The 21,999-nt window shown below is 42.4% G+C and overlaps 1 long non-coding RNA gene across 2 annotated transcripts in view; it reads left to right on the top strand.

The window, feature by feature from the left end:
• The first annotated feature begins 887 nt into the window (after positions 1-887).
• LOC109315683 overlaps positions 888-21,999 on the top strand; it is a 60,186-nt gene continuing 39,074 nt past the window's right edge. Inside the window, exons 1-2 of one of the 2 annotated variants that reach the window (XR_002102578.1) lie at positions 888-924; positions 5,274-5,354. This is a non-coding gene — a long non-coding RNA (uncharacterized LOC109315683). Of the gene's footprint in view, positions 925-3,468; positions 4,084-5,273; positions 5,355-21,999 lie in introns of those variants that run through there. The other variant, XR_002102580.1, reaches the window with a different exon arrangement.

Raw genomic sequence — 21,999 nt, 5'->3', positions numbered from 1 at the left:
CACTGTGAAGGAACAATGGTAAATGAAAGAACAGTTTTTCTTTCTTTTTTTACACATACCATGGAATAAAGCTTCCAAACAACAGTCATCATTAGTCTCATTTGCCTCATCTCTATGAATGTTTGGCATTGGCTTATAACTAAATTTGATTAACAGTTTTCCAGGATTTCAGCAATTTCAGGACAAAAAGTACACAATGAGCTTAATATTCTGTTGAGTGGTGGAATGTTAACACCACAGATGCACCAAATGAGGCTGTACATTGTTTTATCTTTGTAGGTTTTTTTCTTTTAAGGAATTAGTTTGTTGGGTTTTGTTTTTGGAAACTTCAAAAGCAGGGTGATTTAGACCCAAGTGTAAGCTTTATCCAAACCATATATATCCATGGAGGTCAGGATTAGAATTGACCGGGAAATTTTGGATGAAACATTTTCTCTAAAAATAACTCTGAAACTATCAGAACTGACATTTTTTTTTCCCCAACACTTTCATGAGGAAGGGTTTCCTAGGTTCCAGATAGAAGCTCTGGTCAACATAAAAGAGAGAAAAGAAGCCCTCAACTCAGAATAGCCAATAGTCCAATTTGTTAACTGCATGCTTGGGATGGAAATCTTTTGTTCTGCTCCAACCAAAGCATAGACTTCAACCTGCTTTTGGTTGGGTTTTTTTGTTTTGTTTTGTTTTTTACATTGCAGAGAAGCACCTATCTCTCTCAATGCATTTTTACTGGGTGCAAAGGGAGGGAGGGAAGGAGTGGGAGTAGAAAATTGGAATTTGTTCTTTATCATCCTAATGCTGAGTCAGCCTACAACTTCAACATGTTACACACATTTTTGTTTCCTGGCCAGCTCTAACCAAAATAAAAGCTTCATTTTTAACCTACCATTAAAGAAGACAAGTCTACAATATTCAGAAGCACAACAGGTATGTTCCACTTTAGATATATCAGACATGTTTTGCAGCAGATAAGCTGGTAAAGTATGTTCAGAATAGTTTTGAAATTACCTTTCAAAAAGAAAATGTAACAAATAAGTTGACCCACATACTGGCATTTCTTTATAAATGCTTCTTTTACAATTTATTTTGTGTTGTGACAAATTGATGTGAGGGGGAAACATTTTTCTTGACGTCTACCTAGATATTATTTAATCTGTTGTGGCTTGCAACATAGAACTATTATATTTTGATGCCATTATATCTTGCTATTTCTCTGAAAGGAAAAAAAATGGTAGTTTATCATTCAGTAACATTGCAGTGCAGACATGCAGACTCCTTAGATTAATTTTTTTGCTTTTGCACAAAGGCCTTGATGCTGTAAACCCTTATGCAATGTTCATGGCTTCTGCACTCTGGCATAAGTGAGAGTGGAGACCTTGCGTGAACACAGATAAGTGAAGCACTAGCTTTATCCTTTGCAATGAAGAGAAATAAATAAGAAGCCATTTGTATGCACACTGCTTAATTAAGGCATGCTCAGAATAACAAAGGAGCCTGACATGGGTGAAGAAAGGGTGTTAAATTATATTCAACTCTCATCATCTGAATTAAGCACCTAGCTAGTCATTCTCTTAGGTCCTTTTTCTGCTGCTAGGCAAGAACTTGGTAGTTTTTTCATAATGCAAGGTTTGATTTTGATATCACATATCATTTATCAGGATCCTCACTTCCACCTGTACAAAATTCCACATTGGACAGGCCTATTTGTTGCTCATAGTATCATGGGCATGAGCACACAAAGAAACTGCTGTCTTCTCCATTATTAGAAAGTATCTCTAAGGCTAGGTACAGATGTTTGGGGAGTTTAGGGGGAGGTTAGATAGCATTAAAAATGGCCAACTGATCTAACTTGGTTTGCCCAGATGTGGACCTTACACTTAGATCCATTGGCGACACGTCGAGGGTGCATGGGGGTGCCCATGCACGCCTTGAGATCAGCGGCACACCTCCTATGAAAAGCACCGGTAACACTGCCAGTGGCATCTGTGGACAGTTGCCACTTGCCACCCCCGCCTCACCACTGACACTGCTGTGGCCACCTGCGGGAGCTCTCCACTCACCACGTCCAACACTGCTGCTGCCTGTGAGCAGTTGCCATGTTTCCCCAGCCTCTGGGGGCACATGGCACTCATGCTTAGACCTAGTTAGGTCAATCCAAGTTTGAAATTTTACAGAATTTAGGAAGGTTAGATCAGTCTAAAAATGGTTGACCTGACTGAACTGTACCTCAGAGTTAGTTTAACTTAGACCAGGTGTGTCAAGACTGATCTAACTGAACTTCTGTACAGTAACCAGCACAGTCCCAAGGCTGTGCTTTCCTACCCCTTCTAGCAACAGGATGGGCATATCTACACATGCACATTTACTGCAGAGTAACTGAAATTACAGTTGCACATCTACACATGGATGCCTGTACTGAGCAGTAAATATGGTGTATAAATTAGATCAGGCGTCATGTAGATATCAAATGTATGCCTGACTAGTTAATGTACAGCAATGCATGTGTAAATGCTTTACTGAACAGTAACACTGTGTGTGTGGACTGAATTGGGTGTAACTTGAGTCCCAAGTCAGTCTACACACAGCATTAATGTACTTTAATGCCTGCACATGTAGATGCGTGCCTATTCCCTCTTACCATACAGTAACTTACTGCACAGTAAATTTAAGTGGTGTAAATGCACATATAGATATGATCAGTATTTTTAGCCCCTTGGTTTTCCCCCCTGTGGACTAGCCAGTGACCCCTATCCCCCATCCCACAAGCCACTCCCTGTTCTGGTTTTACTGGTGTTTGCTGTAACCATGAGCCAATAGAAATAAGGGTGAGGGGAGGGGCATATGGGATGGAGGGGTTGTTCATACAGGTATGTGGGGGTTCAGGGGGCTAGCCTCTGGGTCTTGGGAAGGGGCGAGAGCCCCCTATTCCACCAAACCCTCCCCTGCAAAACCACCAGCTTCCTGCTCTGTGCACCCCCCCTCCTACCCTAATTTACTTGAATCAGGCTCCTGGGAATGGTGGACAACAATGCCCAGGGGGTGGCTTGTGGTTTTTGTTCAGTGGCATTGGGGGGATAATCTGGGGGGTTTACAGAATTGGAGAGCCTCTCCAATCCTTCCAAAGTCCTTCTGATCTCCCCAAGTCCCTGCATGAATCCTGGTAGCTCCCTGATCTGACCAGACCCTCCTGGACCCTATAACTACCTGCATACCCTACTAGCCCCCTGCAGACCCTGCTAGTGCTCCAATCCCACAAATTTCTCCACAGATCCATTTAACTATGCAATGGAAACACACTGTAGGAATAAAATAGCCACCTATTATGCTGTATGATGTAGTGGTGGAAGTTTAATTTTTGCTTGTTATCAAGAAAAGGGTAACAGATTTATGTCTTCTGATTTTAATTATTCCACTTACAGTGTTATACATTTTTTTATTCAGCAGAACACTTGCATTCTTTTCATCTAGGAACAATATTTATATAATATATTAATTTTTATGGAAGATATTTTTCCCCAAATAATTAGAGAACAACAATGTAATGAGCCATGTGCCTTGTTGAGAGGCCAAGAGAATAAGAGAAGAAAAAACACCAAGAAATGCTCCAGGCAATTAGCTGAGACCCAAAAAAATGTTGCAATAGAACACAAAGATGTTCCTTGAGGTTTTTGTTAGGTTATTCTAGAGGGAGGCTCCAAGCAGAAATCTAGATTTGAAAAGCCCTGAACTTAGATTATCTGTCTTTAAGCCAAAACTTTCTAAAGGCATAGTAAAGATTATACTGAGAGCAGCATCAAGCACTTCTGAAAATGTAGCCCTGTGCCTCTATCCATTCATATAATATCATCTAATTGAATTTACTTTTCATGACCACTTATTGTAGCTGGTATAGCTACTTAGTTGTGCTAACCTTTCACTTCTGAAAGCAAGAGTTACAAACCTGATTTACTACACCAGTGTGAATGAGCTTGTAAGTGTCATCCTGGCTCTACTTGTGAGCAGGAATCTCTACTTGTGGCATGGTTGCACCCCCTTTTGGATCACACTGCAGGACCAGCAGGCACATATTTTTAGTCCTCAAAGCAGGTAAGAGTTCCTGCCTTCTCTTCTCCTCTGTGCTCAGTGGCACCTCCCTCCCAAGCCTTCCCTTCCTCTTCTCACCACTGCAGCTGTCACCAGAAGTTAGCTCCTGCCCTACTCCAGATGGGCTGTTCAGGAAGCCAGGTGCAGCTCCCTGCCTGATCACCCTGTTTGTTCCCTGCTAGTGTGGGAACAGGAGCAAAGAAGGGGAACCTGTCCACAGGCGACTGATAAGGGAGATACGGGGGGGGGGGGCATATGTCCCCCTTGAGATGGGCCCCTTACTCAGGACAGAGCAGTTTTTTTGCCATGTGGGCCATGTTGGGGGGGGAGCACTAAGCCGTGATACAGAAGTATAGGAGTGGATATGGGGCTTTTGGTCTGCCCCCATGCCCGCCCACAAATTGTGCCCCCCCCGCAGACTCAGGAGTCACCAGTCACCCCTGAACCTGGCTGCTACCAGTGCTGTCCCCAACGGAGACTGGCACCCAATGCAGGTATTTCCTGCAGCCCCAGGTACAGCACAGCAGGAGTGGCCAGGACCGTCTATCCTTCCTGTGGGCAGAACAATAAGAGAAGGAAGGGGAGTAGTGGGTAGGAAGTGGAGGTACCACTGAACATGGAGAGGAAGGGAGACTGTGCTAATGGTGGGAGGGTTCTTACCTGATTCAGGAACTTAAAAAAAAAAAAGCCTAGCTTTGCTTTTCCCAGGCTGGGGTCTGCCTGCCTCCATGCAGGGGACAAAGCTGTGAACAAGAGAGTGCAGCTACCCCTGCAGCACCTATTGGTGCTCCTGAACACCTCTTTTAAAAATATTGGATCTGTCTATGTCTCTGTCACACAGCAGAAAAATTGGCTCACTGTGTCAATGTAAGATTCATCTTAGAATAGGGGAGGGATTTAATGAACTGAAATCATAAACAAAATTTGGGGGGTAAGTCTACACAGAACGTGCATTTTTCCTGTTGAATTGTTAGTCCTTCCTTTTTATAATAACCAAGTAAAAGAAAAAGATTAAAATGTATTTATTTAATTCCAGGACATAAAATACAAAATAGATCTGAAGCAGGACCAACTGTATGTCCTGGGAACAATAATAGATCCACTAACTGTAACATAGTATAATTATTGTTAAGGAGAACTGACCCTATGTCACTATTTTTCCCATCATTATTGTTATTCAACCAATTGTCTAGTGTTTTACGGAAACAAATAGAAAGGCTGATGCCCTAGGGACTTTACAATATAAAGGCTTAGTCCTGCAGACACCTATCCATGTAAGAAACCTTATGCATGGGTAGTTCCAGTGGCACTAATTAAAATATGATACCACGAATTTAATTCACTGGAGAAAGTTAGCAGATTGAGGAAAGACAATGGACATGAAGAGGCAATCTTGTGATGCCTCACTTAAGGCTACTGCATTTCTTATCACTTCAGTGATTATGGTGTTGTTTTAATGTGTATATAATAGTGGTACTGCTGAGTCACTACATGTGAAATGGACCTTGTGAAGAAATGAGTTTAAGGAAGTTCTTGAATTATTTGAAACTAGTGGCTTGGTGAACTATATTGGGAAGTTTTTCTTTATGTAGGGGACAGTCTGGACAACCATCAGAGTTTTATTTGAATGAAACAGATTAATAATGCTGTATTTTCTCACATACACCATGCCCTGGGATATAATGGACCCTTTGTTTTTGAAAGGCAGAAAGACAAAGAAAAGATTTTACCAGACTTACGGTTGCATAGAGCAGAAACAGAGTTTAAGTTTCAGCTGACTCACTTCAGTGACTCACCCTTCATAGATACTACTAAAGACTGGTCCCCAGGGGTGGTTTTCTGATTTTGAGAAGAGCTAAGGAGTTTCCAAGGCTCTGAAAGAGAAAGAGAGAGACAAGGAGTAGCTAGCAGGCAGAAAAAAAATGCCCAATAAAAGGGTTCGCTTGAGTAGTGGAGCATCAAAATCATTAAAAAGAGTGACAATAGTTAACACACATGGAGTGGAGAACAGTGAGCCATTAAGTTAATTAACACCCTGAGCTGCCTGAGCATAGTAATGCAACAGATGCTGTATTGTGGAAAAGGAGTCAGAGCAAAGGGTGATTCTATCTTGGGAAGGTGATTTTCTGCTCTACTTAGCACATGAACCCTAATGTTGGGGGGAAGGGGGGGGTTGCATGTGAGAAAAATAGTATAGAGTCAGCACCCTAAAGATGTGCTGATCACTATTAAAACCAGAAGCTTGATTCATAAGCTTTCAAAGTCAATAAAGAGACCCCCATATACTTCAATGAGCTTTGCATTGGGCAGTGTAAGGCAGATTTTCATAAGTTTTTAGCCAGATAATTATGCAAGAAGGTATCTAGGGGTGCCTGCACACAAGCAGGGAGGCTGCTTCAGTGCGCCGTAATTCTAGTGTGTCAGCTGGACACGCTAGAATTCCAGTCGAGCCTGCTGGAGTGTGCCAATGGCTGTGCTCCAGCAGCCTCCCACGTCTTGTGCGTCAGAACCCTCAGGCTTCAAAATGGTGGCGGGGTACTTTCTCTAAAGCTCATTTGACCCTGATACATGAGACACTCTGGGCACTTTAATTAGAGTGCCCCCTCACCCCGATAGTCCCAGAGCATGCATATAAATGCCCTAGGAATAGATAGAGAGAGCGAGTGCACAACTTACTTTGGTATCTCCCCCTCATGAAATTCATAGCCTCAAATTTAAATGCTTAAACTGATGAATTGATAGACTTGGGTGCCTCAGAATGGGATTTTCAAAAGACTGCTGAATGGGTAACTGCCTGAGGTATCCAAATTGAAATGCTGAGGAGTGGGATATGGCTTAAAACCTATACTTCAAAAGAGGCATTTCACTGTACACTGTAGGGAGGCAGATGCCTCTTGATCTTTGTTCAAGATTCACAGTCCTCAACCTTCTTCTGGGATTAGGCACTTATACTTATTTATATTTTACAAAATAAGCAATGGTGAAGCTTCTCCAGGGACAACTCTGTAGCTGCTCTTCAACTCTTTGCCTTGGAGTGCTTGGGTACCTATACACATGCTCTGAAGATGCTTCAAAGCACAGTAACTATATAGTGTGTTCGAGCAGACTCAATTGTGGTAATTAAGTGTCGCAAGTACTACACTCCAGCAGACTCCCGTGTTATGTATATAAGCATCCCTGCACTGAAAAATGATGGTGGGGGTGCTTTAACTAAAGCTTGTTCAATGAGCTTTAGTTAAAGTGCCCCCACCACCATATTTCAGCATGGAAATGCTGATGCACATGATGCTCTGGGTGCTTTAATTAAAGCAGCTCTTGGAGCGGGCTCTGTAATTAAAATGCCGTCCCTCTCCACCCCACCCGCCACCTCCTAGAGCACATGTATAAATACCCCTTGAAAGTACTCATGGGGAGCATTTCCAGAGTAATTTTATGATTGCTTTTCTATGTCTTCTCAAAAAACAGAAGCTGATGGCAGTTGTTGGTTGTAGTTGTGTTGGTCTGAAGACATAGGCAGGCAAGGTTCTTTCGGTAGGTGCGGTATCTTTTATTAGACCAACTAAATAGTTGGAAAAATGTTCTTTGCAAGCTTTCGGGCATAAACACCCCTCTTCAGGCATAAGGAGACTCTGAAATATAAAATAATTTATATTACATTAACTAATTTATACATTTTAAATAATTTGTTTATTTAATAAATACTTTAAATACAATTTTTTTTTTAAACTGAGTAATTCTACAAGAAACAAGATTATCTTTAAAAGGAGTAGGGGAAACATTTTTTGTGAATAGTATCAAGATGTGACTCTTAGGGGGGAAAAAAAAAAGAAACAAATGACCAAATAAAATAAAAAGTAAAATCAATATTGATAAAGTGCAGCAAAAGGGCATATTTGAGGCAGCAATTTTTTTTAACATCCCAGGCAAACATACCTTAGTACAACCATAATAAATTGCATTGCTTTAATCGCTTAGTAAATAACTGGAAGATTTGTACAGAATTTATAGTGTCACTTGAGCAGCATTTCTGTAAAAATAACACGTTAGGGACTTAACTTGACAATTTAGTATAGAGATGGTATCTCCATAGTGTCACTGTGACAATATATATTTTTAAATTAATAGCTCATTATTTCTTTCACATATCAGTTTTTGAGAATGACTTTCATGCTTTTAAGATATCACTTATTGCTTGCTCTTTGTGCTCTGCTTTCTTCAGTGCTCATATGAAAAGTTATTGTGGCATATAAAACAACAAGTTATTAATGGAACCTCCTTTTTGTTATGAGAGTCCAGTGTGGATAAAATGCCAAATAAATGCTGTGACTTGAAAAGAGAAATTGGTTTAACATACAGTCTTGAGAAAACTGTAATATATAAGCTTTACCAAGTACAGAAGTAGACATGATGACTCAGAAACTATAGCTATACAGGTCCTAACTTGTAAAATTTAGTCACATGCAAATTATCATCTCTTGTGTGTTTCCCAACTTTTTGTACGCTGAGGATCAAGGCACAGGTTAAACTTGTCCAGTGTTAGTCTACAGAGCCAGGGAGTGAAGTTAGCTGTTCTGTGTCAAGGCCTTATCTTCTTCAAGTGTCTAAATTCCTCACAATGTGGAGCTGAATTATGTTGCAATAATCAGGGGGCACCTAATAAATTACATACCTCCTTCCACGCTGTCTTACTCTCCAAGTTATTCTTTTAGGATAGTGTCAGACTGGTCTAAAATGAAGCTATAGGGGAAGGACAGCTGTGTGTTCCCCTTACTATACTACATCATTGGCCTCAGTCAAGTTTGGGGTCCCTACTCACTCTCTTGAGGTAGAACCATGAGCCACTCTCACTCTCACATATCCAAAGCCTATGAAGCTGCACTGAGCCCTGACCAAGACTCTAAAACCCATCTGGACTGTGCAAAAGTTTGTAAGAACAAGGGACTGTGGGAGAGCATGTAGGGTAGTTGGGAAAGGAAAGGAGTAGTGCACCCCTCTATAAAGTAAGTGGGGCTGAAGAAAGACTACTGAAGTTTGCATGGGGTGGGTTGAGGAGGACGTGGGCTTGTTAAATTTCACATAGAGACTGGGGGAGACCAGGAATTTTGTGGTCTGCTTCTGTTGAAAGGTACTCTTGCTACCTATCCCCTCACAATCCTACAGTCCTCTTTTTCCTGATTGCTTCTGTGTGATCCCATGGACAAGCAAGTAGGGTCTACATGAGGTTGCTCCAGAAGCAGAAGAGTAAGGACTCAATTATATGGCACTACCCAGACAACTAAAACTATGCTGCTTCTGCTTCCAGAGATAAGGTGTGCAATGGCAATTCAAGTGGCAGGATCCATTCATGCTGCAAGCCCAATCAAGTTGGACAGCCAACTGGTCTTCCTTCTGTACCCGAGTTGCAGTTTCATTCTTGTTTCCACCTTGCCTCATGCCCTGTAGCATCAGAAAACTCCAATACTCTTGTATGCCAGGATCAGCCATGGTGATCAGTAGTGTTTCTTTCCCACACCTCTACAATTCGTTTCTCTCCTAGGCTGCCTTGAATCCTCATTACAGGTTACCTGCCCCTGCTGGCTCCTATTCTCAGTCTCTCTTTTCCGGCTTTTCATTCAATCTCGGTGTCCTCCTTGTCTATGGAACCTTTTCCCAGTCCTTGTCTAACCAGGCCTAATTTCCCCTTGAACCTCAATTCCTTGTCTGGTCTCCAACAGGGAAATGGACCAGCCATTTTTTACAATGATGGAACTGAACATCTTAACTATTTAATTTCTGGCCACTAAGTGCTGGCCGTTCATGGAATCAGATCATTGTTGACCATAGCTATATTCATGGTATTATACCACTGTTAATACTTTGAGCCTTCCAGTTCCCTATGCATTTTTAAATGTACTGATGCTATTTATTCCTTGACATTTAGGTTCAATAAGAAAATAATTTCCACACTCCCATTTACAAGTACATGAAAGAGACTGACAAATTTCAGTAACTTTGTTTCAAATTCCAAAGCAATAAAATAAAACAACACAGACATTTTCTCATATGCGTCCAGTGTGAGGCAATAATTTTGCAGTTAACCTTCTAATTATCTTACTGATTATACTGTCATTGGAGAAAGTTGAGATTGGAAGCAAAGTTTCAAACTATATTAAAATTAATTCACTCCAGGCTAGTTTTCAGTGTTTCCAGAATTATAATTCAGTATTCAATGTGACTGAAAATCAAATTAAGCATTCTTGCTTGGGGACATTAGCGTAAGGCAGTACTAAGTTAAAGATGCCCATGAAGACCACCTACATTCATTTGCAATTGCAGTTGCCTGAAGAGCCAGGCATTTTCTGGCCCTCATACAAATAAGTTGGACTTTTTTTTCTTCTAGCCTCCTAACATTTGAGAAGCTCTGTGATAATTGGCTTCAGTGACTGAGAAAAAGATGATTTCATCTCAGTTGGTTATATGAAAAAAACTTGGAATACTGGGCTTGTGCCATCATAATTTATAGTTTTCAAGAGGACATGATGCTTTTAAGGCTATAGACATTGTCTCCTGGTCTTCTAGCAATGATTAATTCATTTTGAATATACAACTCTTTATTAACTTATTATAGTTGCACTAGAGCGTCAATAAAGTATGTGTACAGTTCAAGAAATATTTTCACATGTTCAGTTTTTGGGTTTTTTTCATGCTAATCTCTAGTTCATATCAGTTTCATTCAGTGCATCATGACACACTGCTTTACAGAGAATGGAGCTAGTATTTACATCTCCTTCCTGTTTCAAATGTCACTAAGCAAATTCCCTTCTTTGACAAATGACGCATGTGGAGCACAATAGTCCATTTGTTTAAGTCCTGGTTTTGGCAAATGTAAAAAAATGCCTCAGTAGCATTTCGCTGTTACAGACTTTGAAAACTCCCTTTCAAGGTAGTCCTTACTGGCTCAGTTTCTATTGGTATTCCTTGTGGATAATGTTGCCACCATTTGTTTTGCTACTAATCACTGTTGACATGTCCATGAAGTGCTAAATGTGCCCAGTCTGCCTACATTTATGAGTACCTGACAGTGAGTAGGTCTCCTAAGACAGATGCAAACAGTTCCCAAACTTAGATTTCTCTTCCACTTCATAATATTTACTGTCATTCAGGGCCAGGCCTTCTGTTAACACTTGTTCACTATCTTTTCAAATCTACAATGGTCAGAAGTGAAGAATGACAGGCTTTAGGCTGTAAATGGATTTATGCCCTGACTATGATTATGCCAGACAGAAAATTTTTCATCCATTCATTCTTCCCCTGAGAATGAAATAAAGGTTTATCTGTTATATTTTAGACTTTGACACTTTACTTTGTATTTCTACATGCACCATATCTCAGATAGATTAATCTAGAGACCTTCAACAGGAAAACCACAAGCCCCTATCACATGATGTAAAAGAGTTACTCCTGTAAGTAAGACTTATATTAACAGTTATTAAGCAGTATCATATTCATGGATGCACATGGAAGTGCTTCATTTGTTTTAGAATCTGATAGATTGCTACTGTGTTCCCTACAAATACCTAAGAAACATGCAATTTATCACACTCATCTACATGGATTTTTGCCATTTTTTGTCAATCAGTTTGTACCAAGAATCAAGTATTTTTATTTCAGCTTGTTAGAGAGTTGTTCTAGGTGAACTCTTACTACTGGCACTGTGTCTTCGGAAAAATCTATTGTTATGACGAGTGCTGCTCTTTACAAGAGAACTGCTGAAACATATTTGAAAGACAGGTCTCTAATATCTAATACACATTTCTCAAAGTAAAACTTCTGTGAATCACTGTCTCTCAAAGATATCATTCCTAACTCAGAAGACCACAAGTGATGGGTATGTGTTTGATTTTCTTTTGAGGTTTTTGGTACTTATACAGCAGTATTGAAAACAGGATGATAACATTTGTTTTCAAAATATTTTAAAGGTAGGCTTTTGCATAATTTGGTTAGCTGAAATTTCAAAACCGTTAGTGTTTTCAAACTGAAGAACAATAGTTGAACATCCCATCATTAAAATAAACAATGTCTAAATACTCCATTATCTGCTTTTGAAAAGATTTCTAAATTGATCAGCATTATATCATTGTATCTTTTGTTGACAACATTGTTACTTTGAGTCCTGCCTAGCATAAGCTCACTAGGAGCTTAGGCTTCAGCACCAAGCAAGGTCAGGCCTTTAAGGGTCTATTATCTCAACCCTAGTCATATAAAACACCCAGCAGTGCAAAGGGATGCAATCTTATTTCATGTTGTAGGCCAGAGGTACCCAGGCATAGATGGCCTGCACTGGGTTTCAGCTTGCTGGTTTAGGAGGAAGCCAGGTTCATGAGCCCAGACTCCCCTTTACTGCCAAGTAGTAATGGTATGGTTGGGATCTGATCCCCAGTCCCAAAACCATGCATCCTGCTATGCATATGTCGCATGGAAGGAAGCACAATTGTTTAGATCAAGGATCAGACCCCATTGTGCTAGTAAATGAATGTATGCCAGGGTCTTTGAATCACTGACTGATGCCTGTTTAGTAGCCAGGGAGTAAAGATATGAGCTACCCCTTAGCTGGTCGAAATTGTAAGGTTATCAATTCATATGCAGTGTGTTAACTTCTCTGGATGGGTTAGGAGCCAAGATACCTTTGTTTCTTTGTTTCAGTTTCTACATGACACCAACATTCCTTTTGAAAATTCCAGAAATAAACTCTTTTATTTTAAAATTATGTTTCAATAATTTGTTTTTGGTGCTTTGGTCTATTTTGTTAGGCTAGGTTTTCCTACTCTACTAACCAACTAGTGTACAAGAGTGGGGGGGGCAACCTTTTAGATAGGTGTGTCATAAATGAGCCCCACACCTTCCCTCAGTGCTACTGCCCAACCTGCCTTTCTGCTTTCTTGTTTCTGACCTGTGCTCTGTGCCTGATACCTCTTTGTTTTCTGCTTCCTCCCTAAACTGACCCTCTCCTTTCTGCTCCCTGTCCTATCTGCCACTGTGCTTCCTCTCTCTTCTTTGATCTGCCATGCCTCCCTGAAACTGGGCACTCCAGCACAGCTGATGAGCTCCTCTTGACTTGGCATCCTGAAAAAAGCAGGATGTGGCCCCAAGCAGGGCTGTACCACACAGCTGTCAGGCTGCTGACATGGATGAGCTATCAATGAAGTCCTGCCATGCAGGTAACATCAGGTTGCATGGGAGTGACCCCGCAGCACATTTAATTTAAGATGCGATGGAAACCAGTAACAAAAATATTACACATATATTGTGGAATAATTGTGGCTGGTTTCTCATTTTGTTATGCCCTTAATTGCCTGAATATGGGGCCAGGTGATTATTTAAGATGGAATCAGCAAGTTAATTGTGTCTTAAGTGGAACATCTGCTAGGGCCCTAAGGGAAGAGCTGATTTTTTGCAATCCTTTATGTTGTTGCTGACTGTTTCCTGCTTTGGGGCATTCTTGCTTTACAGGTTACAGATTGAGACATAGGAATAATTTGTAGCTAAGGTTCAACTTACTCCTGCTCTTGTCTATTTCCTACCTACTTATGTAGGAAGGGGAATAGCACCTAGCAAGTCTCTCTCTATTGTGAAGGGTTTACTGAGACAAAATGTCCATAAAAGAGACTTTTTTTATAACCTGTTACTGCTGCATGCATGGATACAGCCAAACTTCTAGTTGTAACTTTCAAATAGCATAACCTTTGAGCATCTCAATAAACCTCAATAGAAAACAAGCATAACCTCATTAACAACCAGACTCAGTGCCTGTGATAAATTTTTCTCATCTTTCCCCAGTCCTCAAAACACATCTCCATTTGTATCTCCCAATACATAAACTGACCGGATTAACCTTTTTGGCCATGCTTTCTGACTGGGAATTTGTACCTGCTTACCAGTGCAGATGGCTCTTTATTATTTATTATTCTTTTCATCTTTGTATCATCTGCAAAGTTCATCAGTACTCATTTTATGTTTTCTTAAGGTTTTTGATAAAAAAAAAAGATTTAATACCAAGAAGCAATCCCTGTGGGACACCATTAGAAATACATTTTATCCATTTAAGTTTGTACTTCGTTAGCAAAGTTTTCTTAACAAAATGTTACATAGTAACAAATCAAATGTGTCACAGAAATCTATACCAACATCAGCTTTCCTGTAGTTCTCTCAAATTTTTGTAGTATTTCAGAACTTACTGAAAATCAATACAAATGATCACAATTGTTCCTCAGCCAATTCTTTTAAAGCTCTTGAATTCTGGTTATGTTGAACAAACTGATTTAACAATGTTGAAAGTCAATCATCACAATTTAAGGTTCTCCCTGGCTACTATTACAATGAAAGGCACTTCATTATCAGTGTATGATACTTAGAGGTTCATTAAAAAAAGTTGTGGATCATTATTTTTGTAAAAGCATCTTTTAGACCTGTTACCATTTTGTTTTGGATTCCCCCCCCCCCCATATTTTCATTAACCAAGCCATTTTTTAAAATTTTATTTTGTTGGCCCACAACTATGTTGCATTCTATACAGCTGGAAATGACTCAGAGATTGGTAGAGTGGTAACTAGTCAAAAGTGCAGACTTGTTCTATAGAAGAGTCTTGACTTCTCTATACCATGTCTTTTTAATACAACTAAATGTTAGATTATATGCCTTGGGGCATGGGGAAGAAAGAATGTAAGCCACATTTAAAAGGTAGAAGACAGTGTTTTGGAATAAAGTAAGTCAAAGGGCTCATTCATCCACTAGATAGTTCATGTGTAGCTGGTGGCAAGATCCTGATGTGTAGAAGGCCAGAATCTAGAAGGGATCTTATTTCAGTAGTATGTCATATGCTTTTCCTATTATTTTCAGTGGGCACGTCTACACATGCATTTGATCTGGCCAAACTTTACTTTGGTGAAAACTACTTTCAGGCAAGTGTCTACACATGCAGGGATTAGGGAGAAGATTTTCTGCTCTGCAGATTTACAGTGAGTGTGGCAGGCAGATGACTCACCCAGGGATGACAATAGCTGGTGCTCCCTCATCACAGGCAACTCTCCCTTGGTAGGCAGAGTCCAGAACCAGCAGGGCCAGTGTTGCAGTCCTGGTGGCACTGCAGGCAGCTCTGGCTCTATGCCTGTGTGATGCTGCGGTGAATGGTGGGGCTTAGCCCAGGTTGGGGGCTGGGTGGTGGGGCACCCATGGTAGGGGCTGGACCAGGGCCTCCTGATTGGTGAAGGCACCACAGGACCTTCTCTGAGGCCCAGGTAGGGGCCTGTTACAGGGCAGTGGACATATGGGGCTAGGGTCAGGGGCTGGGTAGCAGGCAGCATGAACATGACTGCTAGGGCCAAAATGGTGTCTAGCACCCAGAGGTCATCTTCTGTGGTCAGAACTGCCCAGCCCAGGATGGCATTCTGCTTCTGCAGCACCTGGAGCCGCTCATGTTCCAAGGTCAGGAGTTCACACACTGAGGCTCAGGCAGCCAGTGGTTGGGCCCTGCATCCCCACATGCTCCTCTAGGTCCAGCAGGCTGCTGGGTGCTGGTCGCAGGTAGCCTGCCTCCCCTGGCCTGATCCTAGGGTGGGACAGGCCAGGCTCCTGATAGCACCTGCTGATGTGGCTCCAGACTCCACCCCTCCCATACCCCCACAGGCCAGCTGCTCTCCTGTGCTGCTACTCAGGTCTTGGTAACCAGGCTCAGAGTCTGAGATGTCTGAGATGAGGAGATGCCTGTACCCTTGTCCTCTCTACAGGGGGCCTCTCTGGGTTGGGGCCCCAGGGCCAGACTCTTGCCATGCTGCTGCTGCACCCCAAGCATGCCCGTGCTGCACATGTCATGGGTGGAACATAAGGAGCTGTTTGTGTGGGCCAAGGGGTGCTTGACCAACTATGTCCTACCGCTGCTGATCACCACAGTGTCCAGGGTGCACCTGCACACCTGGTATGGGACCCTGAGCTACGATAGTGTGGGGAGCATGACCAGGCTGCCCTGCAACCTCTGCTGCTGCCTGGAGGGCTACCTGTGGATATGCTACATGTCCCTGTCTCCCACAGCTGAGGAAGCCATCACCACCAGCACTGATACATTCCTTGGTGTGAGAGGCTCATGGCTTCCTAGCTGCAGGGGCATGGGATGCTCAATAAAGTTTGGCACTGTCTCCCACCTACCTGCATGCTGGGGTGGGGGGAAGGGCCAGGTAGGCTGGGTGGGGAAAGGAGCCAGAGAAGGTTTTGGGGTCAGGGGCAGGGATGTCCTTCCCCTTCCCCCCCACTCCCAATACAGGGCTTACCATGTGGCCAAGGCTGGCAGCTCCACTTGGACCTGGCTGGTGGTGATGGCATCTGGTTCTGGGCAGTGTCCTACAATAGAGGAGTGCACCTTGCAGATGCCTGGCTGGGGCTGCTCTGCCCTGGGAGCAGCTGGTGCTGCTGGCACTTGGCAGTGCCATGGGTAGTTGAGTCTTGTAGCTGGTCCTGGGGCTGTGGAGCTGGTGAGGTGAGGCAGGCACTGGCCACGGCTCCCTAAGTGGATGGGCAGGACAGCACACTGTACTCCCGAGGGGGCCTCTTTTGGTAACATGTCACTGGAAGTGCCAGGCTGATGCAGGGGATTGAGCAGCCTGCCTATGCTGCTGAAGAGAGAATGGCTACAGCCAGGGTCCTGGGGTGCAAGGATGGCCATCAGTTGCTGCATAAAGGACATGGATTTATGGGCATGGCCGGAAGAATGATTGTGGTCAGTCATGGTGACCCACTGTGCCCACGAGACCTTGACCTTTATGCTCTGCTGACTGATTGTGCCCATGCTCCCACATCCAGCCTGATAGGCCCTCATAGATGTGGGCTTTGGAGCGTGTACCCCACTTGAACTGGTGCTGCACTTTTTCCTTGCCTCACAGTGCCACAAGGTTGCCAGTGTCCTCCTTGGTCTAGTTGGGGCCCTGGGTGGAAGGCACAGGTGTGGGCACAGATGTGGACACAGCATAAGAAGGATGCCATGGTGGGTCTCACTTTGGTTCTCTGGGTCCCTGTGTGGCAATCTCTGTGTAGGGACAGATGCCTGCAGCACCCAGTGAAGGGGAACAGCAAGGGACTGGCAGCTGCACAGCAGAGGCAATGCCCCTCAGTACCTGCAGGTTCAGGGTAGGATTCTGGGAGTGTGCTGCAGGCAGGTGGCATTGGCCCTGCTGGCCAGAAGCTGCCTGCAGCTGGGCCTGGGAACTATAAGGTCTGGCCAGAAGCTACAGCAGCCTGCAGCACCATGCTGGCATTGATGACACTCTTCTGGCAGCTGTGCTGGCGTGTAGGTAGACAGGTAGGAACAGCTAGCTTGTGGCCTGCCCAGTAGGACACAGAGCCTGGAATGCCTTCAGACTCCTTGCTTGTATGCCCCAAGGCTCAAAATGTCTGCAGACTTTTAAAGCCCACAGCCCAGCCCTGGGGCAGGAGAGGCTCGCAGCCTGGAGCTCTGGGAGCATACACAGGAGCAAATGTGTTCCTGGGTTGTGTCTACATATGTGTAACTGTGCAGTAACTAATCCCACATAAATTTGCTACTTGCATTTGCAGGTAGCAAATGTACATGAGATTAAGGGTTTTTACTGTGTAGAGACCATGCACACATGTAGATGCATGTATTTATTGTGCAGTAAAGTACGCTAATGCACATTAACATGTCTTATGTAGATGTCCAGTGGGTAGACGGATTGTTCATCTTCGGAGTAAAATGCTACATTGCCTTCCAAATGAATGTAGCTCTCCCATTCACTTCAATGGGCAGTACTAGATGTCTCCAGAGCACTTTCCCATTATACAGGAAGAAGGTAGCTCTTCACTCAAACAGGAAATTTTAACACCCCTCTGCTTGGACTCTTCCTGCTTTCTGATTGCAAAAAGGCATACATGCCTTAGCAGGGCTGTTTTGGTTCTGGAAATTAGATGCCCAAATGGACAGCATAAGACTTTTTCAAAAATAGCCTTATAGTTAGAGCATTTGCCAAGCAAACAGGAAACCTGAGTTCTATCCTTTCTACTCCGTCAGGTTGTTTTACAATATAGACCATATGTTTTAGAAGATTGGTCTTGTCTTCAAACTATGAAGCAGCATGGATTTGTGCACTTTCCACTCCCCCACTCTTCATCCAACTGTGTCCTTAAACCTGGGTCAATGGGCAGCCAAAAGGAAACGAGTCATAGGGCCAGAACATGAGCAAGCAAAGGGAGTCACACTCTATGGCTTAAGGAATGAACCCTGCCCTGGGTTTTGTTTCTTGCTCCTGAAGGTGTTTGTGCATTTTACCCAATAATTTTTTAATACCAAATGCATCACAGACACCAGTGTGCCTGAATTCATACTTTGGTAAGTCAAAGGACCATTTAAAATGATATTTTAGTAGCAGAAGGTACAATCTGCTCTAAGAGTTGCATCAGTGCAAGTGGGAGGGGACTCAGGACTGCAGCAAGATGAAAACAAATGAATCACTGATCCATTTCTGTATAACTTGTATGTGTAGTGAGAGCTGATAACTGTCCCAGTCAGGAGAAATGTGGTTTCAGGAGAAGTGTGGTTTCAGGAGAAACACTATTTCACAAGTTGGGGTTGGCTAGTAACAGAGGTCTGGAGAAGGATGAATATTGTACAAGTGTGCAATTCCTTATTTTCTGAAAGGAAATCAGAGCTTGAGGTTTGCACTGACTGATTTTCCAGACTTTCTTTTCCTCCCTGCAAACACAGGCACATACTTCTTCCTGTTAGAGATTCTGGGTAGTGCCTTCGTAAGGCCCACCTTTGCTTCATACAGAATGGCCCTTCTGTACGAAGCAATACTGTAACATGGAATGCATTTGAAGTCTTTTCAAATAATGTAAACTGGGCTTCTCTTGTTCCAGTCGCATGGAAAGAAGTTTCATGTAGGTGGAGCACCATTTGAAATGCTTCTTCTCTTTCCCCAGTGCTTTTTGTTCCCAATTGTTTGATAATGCAAAATGTGAAAAACAACATTGGAAACAAGGGCTCATGATGGGATAGCATTCATCTCATTCAGACATAGATTCAGGTTCTTTCTTGCCTGTTGTCCTTCTGCCTCTTGAATGCTCTCTCACTTGACTGCACAGTGGCCTAGTCTCAACAGGAATGTGTTCTTATTTCTGCCTGACTAGTGTTTTTTATTTTATTTTGTGGTTGTTGCATAATATGGGAGGTTAGGGTTCAAATAATCTCCAGGGAAGTGATCTAAATGTAAATTGTGGGTTCCCCAAGTCTCCTTTGGATTAGATATTCTGTTTCTAACTACCGGGTTTCAGAGCACAATGGCATCAAACAGTTGCTAGTTTTGTTTTTTTTCAGGGACTTACACCTGTACACAGTCCCATGCATGCTTGGTGAATCTGAGTGACAATGGAATGTAAATGGACTTTCTGGTGTAGCACTAAATCACTTCTGAGCATAAAGCAAAGATAAACTTTTTATCAGGACAAACATAATTGAGCAGGGCAGAATTGTAACCACACAAAAGGCATTTATCTAAGTCCTTGTAATTCAGACTATTATGACAAGTGAAACAGGATGCTGTTAGCTAACTTTAGGCAGGGAGCATCCTGCCTTCAGCTGGGACTTGAATTAGATGACCTCCTGAGATCCCTTCCAGTGCTACTTTTCTATGATTCTATAACTGAGATGACTAATAACTGTTCCACATATATGTCTTAGCAGGGAAATACAATTTGACCCAAAATGTTTTGAATTTCCAATGTCATGAAGTCATTTACATAATCAGGGGATTAGAAGTTTCTACATGTTATTACAATGGTTCATTACATAGTGAAACAATTATTAAAAGTTCTTTAAAAGGGATGCTGACAGGGGTGATTTCAGAAAAGAGCCAAATAATTCATCCAGGTCTTGAAGATCTGCCTTAGAGACTGAAGAAGCCTGTATCTGAAAGAAGGTTAAGGGCTGGATTGATAAAAAACATACACCTACATTCAGAAGACGCTTCACCAGACAAACACCTAAAACATTCCTGGAGCTAGAAGGTAAAATTGGAAAAAATGTGTCCTTGGACTAGATGCCAAATGTTTAATCATTTAACCATTGTAACAGTTTACTCATGGAGGTAGAAGATTCAGCATCATTTGATGTCTTTCTAAATTAAGAATCGATGACTTCCTAAAATGTATGCTGCAGCTCAACCAGAAATTATAAGCTTGAAGAGAGATGGAAGTACAGGTAAAATGAAACAAGATTTTCAGAATTGTTTACAGTTTTTTACAAGTGGTGCAGTTTGCTATACTCTGACTTCACACATTTGTTTAAGTTTATACAGGTCATAGTCTATGCAAGGTAATGAGGTATTGCCTGAGTTACATATTGGTTCATGCTGACAAGATAATGTAAAACCAGTACCAGAGAACTTGACTTCAGAGGTTCACCTCCAGAGAACATGTTAAATTCTGGAGCCTCTCCATATTCACTGATAGCTAAGAATTTACGTTCCTATAGTGAAAGCTTTAGCACTCTAGTTCATATTTTCTATTATCAAAAGAGGAGGGAAATGCCATTTTTTACTTGTTTTCCCTTTATCTCTGGCACAAAAAAACATGCCATATCACATCCCCATGCAGCAGAAGCAGGAAATGAACAGTTTTAGGAGCCAGTAGCAGGTCAACTAATTTATTAATACATTAACTATTTAATCTACTATTTGGCAGAAACACAGTTTTAGAGATTGGGACAGAAGTCAGGCATTCACATTCAGCAAAGCCCTGAATCACATGGTTAACTTTAATCCTCCTTCTTCAGCAAAGCAACAAAATTAAAACTTTCCATTTGCTGAATTGGGACCACTGCAAGGAAAAGCAGAGAATAAGCAGTTTAGGTTAAAGACAATAGTTTTGCAGTTATTGCCAGTATTAATATTTATACATATGGAGACAAAGAATTTAAACTGATAAATGGAATGGCTGGTATGATTGAAAAAAAAATTGTGGTCTAACATATGAGCAATTACATGAAGGATTAGTTTTTTTTTTAAGAGTTCACATCAATGTTACATAAAGATGTTTCTTCACTCTACTGGGTCTTCTTTACATGGGCAGACCCATTTGATGGAAATACACATATGGTGTTGCCGATTCAGTCTTGAAATACTCAGAGATTATTCTTTACATACTGTTTAAATTACCATGTGTTAATACAAATGTTTTAAGTGTAAATCTATCAGAACACTGATGAAAGCAAAAGCTGAATTTGGATTAGCTACTCTTTTAGATGTCAACTCCCTAGATATGGCCTAAAACCTGAATGAATTGCAATAGGAGAGAGAGAGGGAAGGGGCAGTGAAAGGAGGGCAAGGATGAACCATAGAAATAACTGCTGCCATGACTGCTAATGGGACCTACAGTGACATTTGGGGGGCTAACAGGGTCTGAAGGGGGGGAAATTGAGACCATTGGGTGGGCAAGTGGAGTCTGTGGGAGGGATTAGGGATGGGGGGCAGGTGACATTGTAGAAGAGATTGGGGGACAAGTGGAGTCCATGGGCAGGGATCAGAAGGACAGGTTGGATCTGTGGAGGAGTTGGCAGGGTCTGGGAGGGTTTGGCAGAATCAATGGGTCTCAGGGGGTCCATGGGAAGGCTTCAGGGGAAGGGAGACTCTCTTTCCTATCCCATTCACCTCCTGACACCCACCACCAGGCAAACAAAACCCCAGGTTATTTTTCTTATTTTTAGTTCCCCTGGCACCTTGCCCTCCCAGCCCCTCTCATCCCTCCAACTCTGCCCCCCCCCCACCCACACTGCATTAGGACGGACTTACTTGGCTTCTGGCATTGGTGAACACTGATAAAACCTATGTGAGGAGTGGCTGGTGGGATGGGCAGTTTTGTGGGCAGGGGGTGGGGGATAGTTGG

The sequence above is a fragment of the Crocodylus porosus genome, unplaced genomic scaffold (assembly GCF_001723895.1).
Source record: "Crocodylus porosus isolate Cpor-Errol unplaced genomic scaffold, CroPor_comp1, whole genome shotgun sequence".
Taxonomy (NCBI): domain Eukaryota; kingdom Metazoa; phylum Chordata; order Crocodylia; family Crocodylidae; genus Crocodylus; species Crocodylus porosus.
The sequence above is the reverse complement of the archived record's forward strand: the minus strand, read 5'-3'. Positions and strand labels throughout refer to the sequence as shown.